Here is a 17,739-nt window from a genome sequence, read left to right as displayed (position 1 = left end):
TTACCAGCAACTGAGCCTGCTGCTCACTTGCTGCTTTTTAGTACTGACTACAAATTCCTGGTTTCTAAATTCTGCTTAGCCTGGCAATAGGTATCAGTGGGGACATATGTAGGTAAAGCAAATGGGGGGTTATATAACTACCCAAATATCTCTTGTCAAATTCAGTTCAGACAGAAACATCCATATTGATATGGGTTGGGTATATAGAAAATGAGCCTTTTGATCAAAGCTCTTAATTTAGTATTTCCAGGGTTTGATATGCCATGCAATAAAGGAGCCCCATTTTTGCTTTTTTGAGCATGCAGCTATGCCCAGTGCACTGAGTAGAGAGAATTAAAACATAATCTGAAACCCAAATATTGAGGAAAGATAACTGAAAAAAAAGAAATTACAAATGGTATCATTCTGGACTTAAGGTAATCTATAACAGCGAAGTAGTTTCAAAATTTTAAAATTTCCGTGTTGTATTTAGATGGTTCAGGAACACAGATTCAAAATTCCAGTGGACACATTTAACTCTACATTATTCAAGCCTCTGGGTTAGAATAAGATTTAGTCTCTCTTTCTCTGCCCCTCCCTTTCTCCGTTACGCCTTCCTTCCCTCTCTTTCCCCTTCTCTGTCGCTGTCTCTCTTTTAAGCTGAACATGTTTATTGTAGACATTTGTTAGGAGGAGCTTGATTTACAACAACTAACTATAATGAATGTCTTCAGGGCAGTGTCTTATGTAAAACAAGGTTGCTAAAATTGGAAGATCTTGTCTACTAATTTCTTTTTTTATTCCACCCCCTCCCATTCCCTTCCCTCTTATAACCCCCCTACTGTTGTCTGTATCTCTGAGTTTCAGTTTATTTATTTATTTATTTATTTATTTATTTATTTATTTTTTAAATATATCTTCATTGATTTCAGAGAGAGGAAGGGAAAAGGAGAGAGAGAGATACAAACATCAATGATGAGAGAGTCATTGATCAGCTGCCTCCTGCACGCCCCTGACTGGAGATCGCGGCAGACCAGGAATTGAACCCCAATCGCCTGGATCCTAGGTCAACGCTCAACCACTGAGCCACGCCCGACTGGGCTATGAGTTTCAGTTTACTATCCCACATATGAGTGGAGTCATATGGTTCTTAGCTTTTTATGACTTATTTCACTTAGCGTGATATTCTCAAGGCCCATCCATGTTGTCACAAATGGCAGTATTTCGTCTTTTCTTATGGCTGAGTAGTGTTCCATTGTATGTATGTGCCACATATTCTTTACCCAGTCCTCTATCTACAAAGGACACTTTGGTTGTCTCTGTGTCTTGGTCACTGTGAATAATGCTGCAGTGAACAGAGGGGTGCACGTATCTTTGCAAATAAATGTTTTTGAATAAATGTTATCTACCCAAAAACCTCAAGTACTAATTTATAAAAGATGGTTCTTGAGCAGTAATATGGAAGAAAAAAATCTTATCTCTGAAATGAAGACTATTCTACCACAAGTATCAATAGCCATGAGAAATAAGAAGTCCAGAAGCCTTATGAATGTTCCGGGTGCTCTTTACATTCACCTGCATGTTTTCAAAAAAATTTGCATTCTAAAAGGTGAATAGTAGCATTTAATTAGGGTTTTAATTTGCATTTTCCTAATGACCAATCAGGGAGACATTAATGACTAATTAGTTGAACAGTTCTTTTCAGGTTATTTGCCATCTCTGCTTTTTTCTCTGGTGAGCATTTATTCAAATCTTTTGCCTAAGTTCCTTATACAATCTGGATACACGTCTTATCAGACTTTTTTTTGCAAATATTTTTTCCCCCAGTTTGTGCCTTGTCTTTCCATTTCTTAGTAGTATCATTCAAAGAGTAAGTTTTGACTGACTCCGATTTATAACTTTTTAAATGGTTGGTGCTTTGTTTTTGAGATCTAAAAAAACATTGCCTAACCTAAAGTTATATGGTTTTTCTTCCATGTTCTGGTTTAGAAGTTTTATAGTTTTTGAATTAGGCTTATGAAATATTTCAATCACTTTAGAAAACAGTCTTACAGTGTTTGACAAGTCAAACATATCTTTACCATCTGATCTAGCAGTTTCATTCCTAGGTAGTTACTCAAAAGAAATGAAAACATGTGTCTGTGAAAAGTGCAATGTATGAGTGTTTATAGCAACTGTTTTGCATAATTGCAAAAAGTTGGAAACAACCCAAATATCCATCAACTGGTGAAGAGATCAATTATGGAGTACTTATATAGAGCAATAAAAGGGAAAACTACTAACACCTGCAATGACAGGAGGTAGGTCAAGGGCACTATGCTAAGAGAAAAGGGCACAGAAGCTACATGGTTTAGTATTCCATTTATATGATGGTGTAGACAATGCAAAACTATAGGGGCAGAAATTATAGCATCAGAAACCAAGGATTAAGGATGGGAAAAGGGACTGATTACAAAGTGGTATAAAAGAAATTTTTGGAGATGTGGAAATGACCTATATTTTAATTTTGTCAGTGGTTATGTGACTATGTTGTAAAATCCTTTGAATTGCATATCTAAAAAAGTGAACTTCACTAAATATAAATTATACCTGGAAAAACCTGAGTAAGTAAAATTTCTTTCATAGTTCAAACTTTTACATAATTATTTTCAAAGAAAAAATTTTGAGTCTATTTATAAATTCCCTCTTCCCAAGTTTTTACTATGAATGAATGAGTTTTTCCCAGGAGGTGACAGAACCCAGCAATCAATTCCTGGCTCTTGTAGAGGTGTTAATAGGTTATTACAGAAGTTTTCTTATTAAAAATGGTATTTATGTCAGTGTCTCAGGCTAGAAAAATCAGATGCCTGTTAGCCTTTTGCTTTTTGTGTATTCCTAATAAGTTATCTGTCTTAATTATTGCTGCCTTTGTGGTCATTGAATTAATTTGAGCTCTTTCGTTTCCCTTTCCTCTCATTGTCCTAGCCTAGGCTTTCATTCTGTTTATCTCAGGCCAATGCATTTGGCTTTCAGCTGCTTTCCCTGCCCCTAAGCACCAGCTCTTCCAATTCATATTGAGTATGATGACCCAATCCATCTTAAAATGCAGACTTGATCAAGTTGTCTAACACATCCTAATGACTTCTTCCATTTGTCTTTAAAGGCTTTTGGTAATATGGCTCATTTTGTCCCATGGTTCCAAACAAAATGTTCTCCAAAGAATAGGTGCTAATATGTCTCATCTTCAAAATTTTGTATTCTTATTTGGAAAAAGAATTGGGATTAGAAGGATGTCTTACATGTCCTTCTTCTCTTGACCATCTACCATGACCAAGACCCATCTCTTATCAGGAAAGCCTGAAGAAGGAAGAGAATAACAATTATGGAGGAGATTTAGAATATTTTGCACCTTTTCAGGAGTAAGGAGTAACTGAAAATCTTTAAACTATCTTCACCTGCAGCATTTGACCTGGCTTTCTGACATGTCACTGTGGTTCAGTTTTTGAGGTGCCACTGTTAAAGCCTATACTTTAGCTAATACGTTTTCTCCTTTCTGGGAAAGCAAGCCCGTAATGTGTGCAATGGCTCAGGTAGAACAGTGGGAGAAGTTTACTAAGAAAAGATTTTGGAAAAAGAAGTAGGAGAGAGAGGCTGGCATCATTTTCATGGTAAGCATGCAAAGTATCCTCCTGGAGGGCATCTCTGTCTCCTGCCAATCACAAGGTTTCTCCCAGCCCTCAATCACCCGAATGTCTAGACTTGGCCAACTCAAAGAACTCGCATAGTCTGTGCTGGAGGCATTTTTGTATGTTTGTTTTAGCAGCATGAAGCTCCACAGAAGTATTATTGGAGCGGGCATTAGTAGAAAATGTAAAAATAAAAACTGGCATATTTTAAATGTATATAGGATTTGCAGTGATTGTGTTTGCATGTGTTATCATCTGTAAACGTTGAAATGAAGACTAGTTATTAAAAATGTTTCCTGCTGTTCCCCCTTCCAAATGTTTCCAGCCACAGACATCATATCCCCATATACTCTCTTTTATGTATGTAATGGTGGAAACTGTGTTAGTAAAAACCATTTTAACATTATTTTTCTTATTAGAGAAATAATAGAGTAGAATTTTTTTGATTTACAAATAAGCAATAGCAAAAAAAATGAACCAAGGTCTCACTGCTCTAGTCATTAATATTTTGGTTTACTTTATTATTACAAACTAATCATCTATCTATCTATATCTATCTATATCTATCTATCTATCTATCTATCTATCTATCTATCTATCTATCTATCTATCTAATCTATCATCATCTATCTATCATCTATCTATCATCTATCTATCTATCATCTATCTATCTATCTATCTATCTATCTATCTATCTATCTATCTATCTATCTATCTATCATCTATCTATCTATCATCTATCTATCTATCTATCTATCTATCTATCTATCTATCTATCTATCATCTATCTATCATCTATCATCTATCTATCATCTATCATCTATCTATCTATCATCTATCATCTATCGATGTATCTATATCTATCTATTTATCTATCATCTATCTATTATTATCTACTTATCATATCTATATACAAATATATCTTCTATATATATGTACATTGACACATATATTGCAAGGGGTTGTACAAATAGTATAGGGTGGAGATTAGATTTATTGATGAAAAATCTCCAGTATTTTGTTTGTAAAAAAATATTTCCTGATTAAAGCTAGATATTAAAGTGGACAAAAGGTGGATCTGGTTTGATACTGAGATATAATGATGTGTCTTGGTTCATCCATGGCAGGGCATTTGCTTGGTCCATTATAAATTGTTAGACTTTACTTTTGTTAATGCTATGGCTTTTCTTTAAAGGATCATTTAAAAATATTCATTAAAAGTATCACTTTGCTCATAAACTCTGCCTGAGACTATCTTTAAAATTGAATGACTGTGACTGGCTTGAGTTGGTCACTGTGTCTCCATAGACTTTGGAGCAATTATACTAACTAGATTACAGTGGAATTATTTGGACTGGGTTTCATTGTGTAAGTTCCAACAATGATTTACTTATAAGGTGGAGTCCATGCCCAATTCTTCTGACCCATGACATTATACTAATTTCCTTCTTCCAAGATTTTGACTCTCAGTAATATTTAGTAATTTTCTTTAATTACATGATGACTCACAACATACATCACACTTTAAAAACAATGGGCTGGATTCATAATCAACTGCTCTGGGATTGTCTAAGGAAGAGTGGCCTTTATACCTCCTCGACATAAAAGATTTACTTTAATCTTAAATGACATGGAACCCTAGCACTTAAAATTTTAATACTTTTGTTGTTATTGTTTAAATTTTTTTCTTTCATCATTGTCCACTGACTTTTTATCTAACTCTCTTACCTCCTTTTCACTACTCATCTAATTATTACAAACACTGTTTACAATAGATTAATACAATTTTGTGCTAAAACAGAAGGCCTGATTGAAACAAATTTTACAAAACTCATCAGGATTCTAAAAGCAGGGGTCATAATATTCCTTGGGACATTTGAAATTCCTTCAGTGGTCAGATGAATAATATTCTGGAAAGGTTTTCTAAAATTCCTAATCAGTAGAGTAGTTCCTGGATCGTTCTTTGAATGAACATTTTAGAATTCTCAACTGAGACCTCTTGTTGATTAGTGTTAATATTTGTTATTCGTTGAAAGTGATAAGCATGTATTACTCTGCCATGCACATGCTACCTTTAGCTATCACATCCTATAATCAGGTTTCATCAGTACCTTATATGACATTGAAATGTGGTTATAAAATCATTTCATGACCCAATTAATCTTAAATGGAAATTTGGTTAGTTGATTCTGAACATCTGCTGGAGAGGTTTATACCTTTCCTCTTAGCACCCAGTGATTTCATTACCATGCATAAAGATGCAGGTATAAATATTTTATGTAGCTGGATCCCTTGGTTCTGTTATCACAATGTTTAATATTTATTATTTATTTAGTTTATTGTTTTATTTTTTATTAATGTACTTGCTTATTGGCTCCAGGGATATCATGATGTGAAGAAACAAAATAAGCTAATAATTCTGAGAACCATCTTATTTCAGAGTTGCTTAATTAAAACCAGTTTTGAATTCAGAAAAGAAAATTAATGATTACAACAGGGTGTAATGTGTGTGATCTTGGCTGGATGCTCGAGATTGCTGGGGAACTGAAGAGGGCCATTGCACTCAGATAGGGAAGACTTAAAGCAACATTTAAGCCTTTGTTAACACTGCTAAAGTTGTATATGAACTTTGAAAAAGGAATGCAAATAATACAGAATCATATAAAGTCAAAAAGGAAAGAATTAAATGTGATATGGTTCCCTGGACTGGATCTTAGAGCAAGAAAAGGTTAGTGAAAAAACAGATGAAATCTAAATAAACTTTGGAGTTTAGTTAATAGCCATATCTCAGTGTTGGTTATTTTAGTTCTGAGAAATGTATTACAAAAATTTAAGATGTGTTAACAATGGGGGGAAATGAGTGAGGGGTGTATTTGAAACTCTGTACTAGCCTTGTAAATTTAAAATTATTCCAAACTTAAATGTTTATTTTTTAAAAGAGTGAAAAAAAGCTTTTTTCTTTTGTTGATAATAGGATCATACTAACATACTGCCCTCCTTCCTCCAATGATGTAAGGTAGACTTTCAGGTCAATACACATAAATCTACTTCATTTTAAAAATGCCTACAAGTTATTCTGTAATGCTGACTTACATATTTTAAAGTCATTCTATTGAATTGACTCCAATTTTTCTTTAAACAAATAATGCTGCAAAAGGCATCTTTTCAAATATATTCTTGTGCATAAACCTTGTGAATAAAATGAATGTTTAAAATTGCCAAAAGTAAGAATATTAATATTTTAAATATCAAATTGTTCTTCAAATGGTTGTTTGAATTGACAAATCTACCAATAATATATAAAAATGCTTTTTGTACTCATACTTTTACAAACCAGATATTATTATTTTTTAATTGCCATTCTATTAGAAAATAGGTGGTATTTCTATTATGTCACGATAGATGAATAAATGTTAGCCATGCAGCTGGGGGCAGAGAGTGGAGAATGGGTAAGATGAAATCATGGACAAATGGATGGAAGCACAGAGGAAATACTGTTCTCAGGAAATATAGTATTTTTCAGAAAAGCTGGAATTTTAGCATGGAGTTGAGGGTCAGCGTGAGGTTGGGCATCATAAAATGTTTAAATCCATATAAAGGTGACTGAACTTTGAAAGGTTGGAAAGCATTAAAATTCTTCAAAAAGGAAGAACACACTCAGATTTTCATTTTAGAAAGACATCTCTGAATGCCATGTAGGAGCCTGGCTTAAATGGGGCTAGCTAGAAAAAGGGTAATCAGTTAAGAGAGTCTTAATATGATATGACAAGTATTAGCACTTAAGCCAAGACAGTGCCTTTGAAAACATTTTTAAAAATATATATATCTTTATTGATTTCAGAGAAAGGAAAGGAGAGGGAGAAAGAGATATAAAAACATCAATGATGAGAGAGTCATTGATTTGCTGCAGCCCGCAACCTGGGCATGTGCCTTGACTGGGAATAGAACCCCGATTGCCTGGATCCTAGGTCGATTCTCGACCACTGAGCCACATCCAGCCTGGCAAGACAGTGCCTTTGAGAGAAGCAGAGGGGACAGAAGCTACAGGACTTAGAAGCTGATTAGATATGAAGGGTAAAATAAATGGAGTAGACAAGGAGAAATGTCAGTTTTATTTTCACTGTCAATGGCAAAATTAGAGACTGCGCGGGGAGAAGCAGATTTGGGAAAGAGATGATGAATTTTGTCTTAGACATGTTCCATGAGATGCTGTAGGACTCAAAATGGAACAAAATGCAATGGACAACGGTTAGAGGCAGGTTTCAAGCTCAGCCCTGGCCTGGAGACACACATTTGAAAGTTATCAATGTGTAGGTGGAAGATGACCATCGGGGCTAGGTACTTCTTCATGGTGGGGGTTGTCCTATGCATTGTAGGGTGATTAGCAACATCCCTGGCATCTACCAACTAGGAATCAGTAGCACAGCCCCAGTTGTTACACCAAAAATATGTCTTCAGTTATTGCCAACTGTTCCTTGGGAATAAAATAAATTTCCCCAATTGAGAACCACTGGACTATGTAAAGAGAGAAGAGAAGGAAGTTGATGATGGGTTTCTAAAAAACATTGACAGTAAAACATATCAGTGAAGCACCAGGCAGGCAGAAACAGAGCAACAATGACAAAGATGGTACCATGGAAGAAAGGAGATGGGATGCATCAAGAAGGAGCTAGACATCGATGTCAAATACCAATGAAACATCAAGTCAGTTAAAGACTTAGATTGTCAACTATGTTTGGTAATTTCAAGGTCATTGGTGACACTAACAAGAGTAGATTTTTGGATGTCAGCTTTGCTACCTGTAGTCAGTTGTTCTCAAAATCTGATAAAGCATTAGTTTTTGAGTGATGGCTACCACATTGCTTTTCCTAGGATTTTACTGACAATCTGTTAACTGTTTTCATCCACACTCTGGCCATTTTCCTTGCAGAAGTACTGAAACCTTTCTACATTTCTCTCTCCTGGCCCTCTTTTCAGATTTAAACTTTTAATAACCAAATATTGATCTTATTTTAAGTCAACAGCTCTCAGTTTATACTTTTACCGCAATCCCTTCATTCTAAAATGTCCAGAGTTTGTGTATTGGCTCTAATTGGAGTGGCAGACATTATCTTTTACCAGAATAGTTGTTTTCTCTCTTATTCTTGAACCAAATTCAGATGACTAAATACTCTCTACTTTCAGGGTGACTGTTTCCTAGTGAAATGCTGAAGCTGGCTTTCACAGTCTCATGAGAACAAATTGTCAAATTTTCAGGAATTTTTGAGCCAGTTGTTAAATATAGTCATCATTAAAAATTGAAAAGTAATAAATATTTAGCACTTATGCCTTTCTTCTTATTTTACTATTATCTATAGTCTTGATTTATGTCTATTGTATCTGTATGGTGAAAATATGTAATGTGATGCTTCTGTATATTTCTTCTCAACTTCGCATTCAGTGACATCAGTTTGGTAGCTTGAAATCAGCTACAGGAAAGTATTTACATTATGAATATTGGTAAACAATGATGAGAGTCTGACTATATCTATCATCTATCATCTGTATCTATCTATCATCTATCTATCTATCTATCTATCTATATCTATCTATCATCTATCTATATCAATCATCTATCATCATCATCATCTATCATCATTACTGCTTTATTATAAAGATTAAAACTTAGAAACAGCCAAGTAGAAGAGATGTACAGGGCAAGATATGTGGGGAGAAGGGAGTGGCATATGAGGTTTTCGTGCCCTACTGGGCACACCAGCCTCCTAGCACCTAAGTGTGTTCACCAACTTGGAAGCTCTAGAATTTATTTTTGATTGTCCAGACTGAAGAATAAAATGAAGAAAATATTAATAATTTCAATTAAGTTTAAAAATGCTTTGTGACTGTAGCTGCACATTGTGAATAGCACAAATGAAGAGAAAATAGTCTTGTGATATCCAAGACTATTATCCAATAAGCAAATAAGTCATTCAGGTCTTGATGAATAAGTGAAATTCCAATATATGTCTATGTTGTTTCAATGTCACCTTAATTCATTAACAAACCAACATTCATATCAACCAATATTCATATTGAAATTATAACCATTTAACTGAAAATCTGGATGGGCTACACAAGATTCAACAAAAATCAATCCAAGCACTTTGTGAGAATCAATTGGCTATAAGGAATTTATATTAAAAATGATGTATATCTTATTTGCAAAATACATGTATGCATTCTTTATATTGGTTAAATTTATAATAGACAGACTTGCTTATCTACATAAATATCTATGCCTATACACATATTTATGTACACACATTTTTATTAGAAAACCAATTATTAAACATTTACCATAATTTATTTTTTATGAGATTTCCCTAATTATTCAGGAAATGTCTTAAATGTTAAAATCTGAGGTGGATACACTTCAGATTTTATCAAAAATGGTAGATATATGTTAACATTTCCAAAATTGTTCTCCTCTGTTCCCACTCACAGCCCTTGCCCAAATTTTCATTTTATCACATTTCTACAAAATTACTCTATCTTCCCCTTGCCATATATACTTATTGTAGAATATTTATCTTACAACTATTTAACCAATTTTATCTTGTAAAATTCACCTGTTTTGGGGGTTTATCTTTATTTTACTTAATTTTTTAAAAAAAATTATCTTTATTGTTGAAACTATTACAGATATCCCCCCTTTTCCCTATTGATCCCCTCCCCCCCACATCCCCCCCCCCCCCCCAGGTCTTCATCACACTATTGTCTGTGTCCATGGGTTATGCATATATGCATATAAGTTCTTTGATTAATCTCTCCCTACCCATTGCTCCACCTCCACCTTCACACTGAGATCCCTCAGCCTGTTCCATGCTTCTGTGTCTCTGGATCTATTTTGTTCTTCAGTCTATTTTGTTTATTAGATTCCACATGAGTGAGATCATGTAGAACTGGATCAGGAAGAATCAGAAAACCTGAATAGGCCAATAACAACTGATGAAATTGAAGCAGTAATCAAAAAACTCCCAGCAACCAAAGGCCCTGCTCTGGATGGGTTCACAAGGGAGCTTTCTAATTCTTTAAGTTGTAGGGTTAGATAGTTTACTAAAAATTTTTCTTGCTTTTTGAGGTAGGCCTGCAGTGTTATGAACTTCCCGCTTATGACTGCTTTCGTTGTATCCCATAGATTTGGGCTTGTTGTGTGCTCATTTTCATTTGTTTCCAGGAAGTTTTTGATTTTTTTCTTGATCTTATTGGTAACCTATTCATTGTTTAATAACATGCTATTTAACCTTCATGTGTTTGAATGTCTTTGAATGTTTTTACTGTAGTTGGTTTCTAATTTCATGCCATTGTGATCTGAGATGCTTGATATGATTTCAGTCTTCTTGAACTTGTAGAGACTTACTTTGTGTCCTAATATGTGGCCTATCTTTGAGCATGACCCATGTGCACTTGAGAAGAATGTATATTCTGCAGCTTTGGGGTGAAATGTTCTGTAAATATCAATTAAATCCATCCCTTCTAATTTGCTGATCTGATCCTCAGCTTCCTCTAATCTGCTGTTTATTCCTTCCAATGTATTCTTTATTTCTGCTATGCCATTCTTAATTTCCTTCATAGTTTCCATATCTTTTTTTCATGCTGTTAGCATCTTTACAATCAGTATTCTGAACTCTATATCTGATAAATTGCTTATCTCCATTTCAGTTAGCTCTTTTTCTGGAGACTTCTCTTGTTTTTTCATTTGGGCTTGTTTTTTGGTCTCCCCATTTTAGCTGCCAGTTTGGTTTGTTCCTATGTATTAGGTAGATCAGCTAGGACTCTCAGTATTTTTGGAGGGTCTCTGGTGCAGAACAATATCAGACACTGTTTGTTAATGTTCTTGAGTACCCTATTTGGAACTATGAACAACCCTTGGCTTGAAGTCTCCTCTGCTGGGGATGGGTGCAGTTGGATAGGACTAAGATGCACGTCAAAGCCTGCTTTTCCAAGGCCTGTATCCAGAAGCAGATCAGGCAAAGACTCAAAGCACTCAGAGGCCTGCCTCTAGTTGCAGGCTGACTAATCTGATTTTCTTAATGAGCCTCTAGCTGTAGAAACTCCACAGGGTGGGGCAGCCTATTGTTATCAGTCTCTTAATGAGCCTCAGGCTGTAGAAACTTCTCTGGGTGGGGCAGAGGTTTTCCAGTAGGGTGAGGCAATTGCTTCCCCACCCCCCAGGCAAAAGCAGCAAACTGTCTGCCTGAGAAAGATGTCCTCTGCAGTATGGGGAAATGGCTTGGCATAGGAATCCAGAGGGGTGCCCTCTGAGCTCTGTCTCAAGAGCCCACAATCCCAGGTTCTCCTCACACAGCTCTCGTCCACTCTGCCCTCCTTCTGCTGGAGCCCAAGGTGAGTGTCTGCACACAAAACGTCGTGCATTGGCCCTTTAAGAGGGTGCTTGCATTTCCAGCTGTCTCTCCCTGGCAGACAGAAACCCAGCTGCTTTTCACAGCCAGATGTTATGTGGGCACCTTTCTCAGTTCTTGTGCTCTGGGCTGGGACTCCCAGCCTGGGGTTTAGGCCCCGGAGTCCTCAGTGGGAACCCCCACAGCTGAGATCTTCCTCTGGACCTTCAGCTGCTGCCTGTGGGAGCCCAGCCAGCCCTCTCACATCCACACTTCCTACCAGTCTCTATGTGGTCTCCGCTTTATGTCCTTGGTTATGGGGATGCTCTCCAGCTCATCTTCAGTTGCAGTTGCTTATTCAGGATGTTTTTTCTATATTTAGTTGTAATTCCAGTTTGGTCCTGGGAGAGTGTCCCTGTAGCTTCCACCCAGCTGCCATCCTTAATCTCCAGGGTTCATCTTTCCTAACCCTGTTCTGTGACACCACTGCGTGTTGTATAAATTTAATTGCTCAATCAAAGTTCTACACAATTTGATCTAATCATTGAATTTTCCCTCATTTGCTTCTGTATTTATTTTCTCTTGTGACTTTAGTCCTTCAGTGTCTTGATGGCAACCATAATGATTTTTCCTACTTATAAGTTTGTAATAGTTTTTCTATGTGTAAGTGTAGTCTACACCATAAACATTCACAGGCATTCATCCCAACTTCAGTAGAAGAGCTCACCAGTGATCTTTTATTGCTGACTATGACAGGCCCACTCAGTGTTTCAATGACATGGTTTTCTATGGTATTAGGCACAATTGAACAAAATTAGGCACTTTGAAAGTAAGGACTGCCTATGATTACCCTTTTCCCTCTTTCTGCATTCATTTTCAATTTCTTTTTTTTCCTTCTATTTCCATCATTGAGTCACTTCTTTCCTTTAGGCAAATTATCCCTAACCAATCTCCAGCCCTTCCACCCTTGTCCAAGTTGATATACTCTTATGGAATTCGGTCCTATCTTTAAAAGCACTTATCATCTCTTATGGGCCCCTGTGCCCCACCCCATTCCTGTGTTAGAGTTCTAACTCCCTATTCCTCACTCAGACTGTGACCTTATTTGGAAATAGAGTAATTGTAGATGTAATTTGTTAAGATGAGATCATGATGGAATAGGCTGAGACCCTAAACCAAAATGAGTGATGTCCTTGTAAAAAAGAAATTTCCACACTTTCACACATAGACATACAGACAGATAGACAGATGGACACACACACACACACACACACACACACACGAATCACCACATGAACATAACAAGTTAGGGTGAGAATAATATGGCTACAAGCCCCCCAAAGAATAAGATTCCTAGAAAAATCACAAGACTCTAGGAGAGAATCATGGAATAGATTTTTTTCTTACAATTAAAAGCAGAAACTGTTCCTGCCAATACTTTGATTTCAGACCTATAGCCTCTAGAACTGCAAGGCAATAGATTTCTGTTCTTTAAGCCACCCAATTTGTGGTTTTTAAAAAATGTCAGTGAGCAAACTAATATATTATTATAAGTTATATGATTATAAATACATCCCTTCCTCTCTAGAATCAGTTTTTTTAAAAAGTGATTAATTGAATAAAAATTCTGTCCCTTAACAAAGATTTACTACTACTATAATGATTAAGATAATTTTATGCATAATTTATCTATAAATTTTTCTGGTTGCAAATTTAAGGGTGCCATTGTTGGTGGAACAGACTGGGTTTCTCACTGGACTGTGGGACTGCCAGGTTCTTGACTGCATGCAAGAAAGAATCCAAGAGTGAGTCTGAGTGAGAGGAAAAGCAAACTTTATTTAGATTAAAAAAAAAAAGAGGCCAGGTTGTAGGTTCTTGGAGACATGATCTGGGGGTAAGACCTGGATGAGGTGCCACTGCCCACTGCCCCCCTGGTTGCAAGTATCACAGGGCACAGCTGTGAAAGAAGTAAAAATAGAAGTCCCAGTGGACATGGGTGAACTTGTGAGTGAGTTGCACAGGTGGTCAGTCAGTTTTTGGGATTTAATGTGTTTGAAAGGGTGGGTTGTTTCTGAATTGTTCCTAATATGGTCCGTTCCAGAAGTGTCATGGCATTAGGTCCCCCTGGTTCCCCACATCTATTTGTGGTGTCAATTTTCATTATAATGATGGAATAATAAGATTTGAGGTAATTTTCCAGTCAATTTTTCTTTCATCTTGGATTAATCTGATTTTAGCCAATTCTTCTTGTTGACTTTTGCAATCAATTTAGGAATTTCCTGCCACACACTCTTTCCCTTTGATCATGTGTGGAAGTGGAGGCTTTGGTGAGAGGACCTATTGTTTTATTGGCCTGTGATGTCCATTCCTACTTTCTCATTCCACTTGTTCGGAGCTTTCCCTAACGACTTTCTGTTCTGTCTCAAGAGAATACCAGATTCCTTCTGCAAATCTGTCCTTGAGATGGGGAAAGGAAGGAAGACTCTTAGTTGAGTGGGATGCACACAAGTGATTGATAGGGGTCCTTTATTTTCATATAAGCTAAATTTACTCATTTTTGGTCATAGCAACAGAATATGTGCAAAAACCTGAGATAGTGGTGTGTGGAATGTGATGACAGCACCATATGGGGAACTGCGTGGTATCTAGATGAATTGCTGTATTTTAATGTTTAATTTAAGAAGATCTGATTTTGACACAAAGAGTTGAAGATTTAAAAAATAGAGCTAAAGGGATAAATGTGTGATAATAAAAAAATCTAGCTGTACAATAACTCATTATTTTTTATATTTATACATAATTCTTTCACATAAAACTATTTCAACCATCTCATTCAACTAATCTGCATGATAAATACACATTGTCATTTTACATGTGAGAAATCTGTCTCATTTTTCTCTAATGTCATAGTATTTACTTTGAGTGATTTTTTTTGGTTGAGTTTATTTTAAAGATACTCTTTGTTAGCTATTTTAATCTTACATAGATATGTTTAAATCATAATGTAATAGAATATGGGCCATAGATTGATTTATATAAATGAGAACATATGAATTAGCGTGAGTAAGGCAAGTCAGAGTTCATTCCAGCGGAACATATCTCATTTCTTTTTTTTCTTTTTTATTGCATTTGGGGTGACAATGATAAAAAATGTATACAGGTTTCAGATGCACAATTCTACAACACATCTTCTGTACACTGTATTGTGTGTTTACCACTGCAAGTCTCCTTACATCATCATTTATGGCCCCTATACCCTCCTCCGCCTCCCTCCACTCCACTACCCCTGGCAATCACCACACTATTGTCTGATTTAGGATGGTGCACTGGATACTTTAGAATTATGCAGTTTCAGAAAACTCACAAAAACAAAAATCAAAACTATGGTAAACCCAAATTTCAAAGATGAACGCTAATCAGCTTTTCCTGTACTGTGAATTAACCCCTTCTTAATGCTGAACTTACAGTTCTGTCTTTATAGAAGTCTCAATGAAGAGCTTAAACTGTGTTAGAAAAATAAGCTGAAAGATCAGTACAATGACTAAATTTATAAAGGCATGTGGAAATATTTTTATTTTTACTGAAATAAAATAATAAATAAGTCATAAAATTAAGTGAACTTAAATACAACTTTATGTATTATAAAATAATATTAATCAGAGCTATCCTAATAATTTTCATTTTATCTCCCTTTGGTCAATATGTACTTTTAGAATCTATCTACTCCTATTTATAAAGTGTGTGTGTGTGTGTGTGTGTGTGTTTGATAATATACAAAGTAACAGTTTATTTTTCCTCATAGTTACATATGGAACATCTCAGATTTGTTTGCTCAAGATATCTATTTCAACCAGTCAACAATCCCAAACAGAATAACTTGGGTGCTTGAGATGAAAACACACACACACACACACACACACACACACACACAGCAAACATGGGTGTTTTTCAATCCTGTACCCACAGACAAATATTTTCACATAAAGACTTCATTCCAGAGCTTGTGCCATAATGCCTGTTACATACTTTTCAGCTTCTTCTTTTTTTAACAGAGTAAAGAGTATAATTCTAAGACCAAATTTTACAAAGTTTACTTTTCTTTATCTACCTGCTAAGTGGTCAAGCAGTTCCTCAACAGCAGTTACTACTGTAGCTGCTAAGTGAGCCAGCCACACTACTGTGTAAGGAGACAATGAGCCCAAATGGATTTCGGCAGCTTGTTAGTCCTGGCACACAGGACAGCATGGGCTTTATGTGTGCACTGCTTCCCCATGTCCTCAGGTCCCCAGGGCAGGGATACGGGGCGAGCCCAGGTGAATGCTGCAGGCACAGTGGATTCTTGCTATCCCTGAAGAACACTGACCTTAAGAAAGCCCCAGTCTTATAAGGAGCCTGCCAGCAAATCTGCCTATACTTCCCCCAGAGATACTATTTTCTCATTACCTGGAAATGTGTCAGGAAGTGGGAGGTCTCTAGCTGTTTAACCCTGGAGTTTAAGCAAGCCTGCGCCTTGTCCAGCAAAGGCTTTGCGAGCATCCTTGAATAAAGTTGTCAGGGACCTTTGCTCAAAAGCTGTGCAGAGATGACAAGTCCTTGGAGAATTAACTCCCAATATCATCTTTTTTTCATCAATAGCTTCTTTGCAGAAAACTTTCTCCTGTTTAGCATTTTGTGCATTTTTCTTTACGTATTACAAAGACAAAATTATATTAGTCTTCTAATTATTATCCAAGGTAACGATTTTTATGTGCTTTACTAGATAGAAATAACTGTATATGCTGACATTTGAAGAAAAGGGATTTTGCAATTAAGGAGCAATAAAAAAATTTTTTTTTTCCTTGATTGAAACACTTAACTCTGATTACTTTTTCTAATTGGGACAATGTGAGTGGAGGATTTGACTTTACAAATAGAGGTACATTTGGAACTATGCTTGCCACTTTGGAAGATGCTAACATGATGACTTTAAAGAAGTAGAGGCATTCATGTGCTCTTAAAGGAGGAATGAACAACAAAAGTCATATTGTTATGTGAAATTAACAAACACTACATTACTAGGTACAAAATCATACTTTCTTACCTCTCTCAATGCCCTGAAATCAATCTCCGGTTAAGTCAAGCCATTGTTGAGTGTGCTTCTTTGATTAAATATTTTTCCTCTGGCCAGAACTCTTGAGATGATGTGGCAGCTGAGCTCCGTGTCTTCAACACTGAGAAGGAAGTTGGAACTTCACGTGTCTATCTGATAGCACTCACATATCCATTGGCAAAGTTTAGGCAAGTGCTATTGATGGGAGAGTTCCCAAAAACATCTGGCAGAAAACTTGCTCGTATTGATGCTTTTGCCTTAAAAATTCTTGAGAATTTTTACAAATGCCTAACTTCATTTACTGATAGATAGCTATATGGAAACTCAGAATTAATACTTTATAGAGGAACAAAAAATCAGGATGTGTTCTTTGTATCAAATTTGGCTGGGCTGTTGAGCAAATGGGTCTTAATCCTTCTCGAGGTTTGAGACATATTGTTTAGGCACGAAATTAGATTTTTGGCTGCATTGAGGAAATGTTTGCTGTTCCACTAAGGCGGTGGCCCTCTGATGCGCTATTCTGGTTCTATCAGGAGAGATAATGCATGGGAAGCCCCCTGGTGCTTCCTTTTCCAATAGCAATGGGGTTGGTGTGCACCTTTGCTGAAAGACTAATTCCAGGAGG

This window comes from Miniopterus natalensis, chromosome 3 (genome assembly GCF_054644295.1).
Source record: "Miniopterus natalensis isolate mMinNat1 chromosome 3, mMinNat1.hap1, whole genome shotgun sequence".
NCBI classification, from domain to species: domain Eukaryota; kingdom Metazoa; phylum Chordata; class Mammalia; order Chiroptera; family Miniopteridae; genus Miniopterus; species Miniopterus natalensis.
This window is presented reverse-complemented; position numbering follows the sequence as displayed.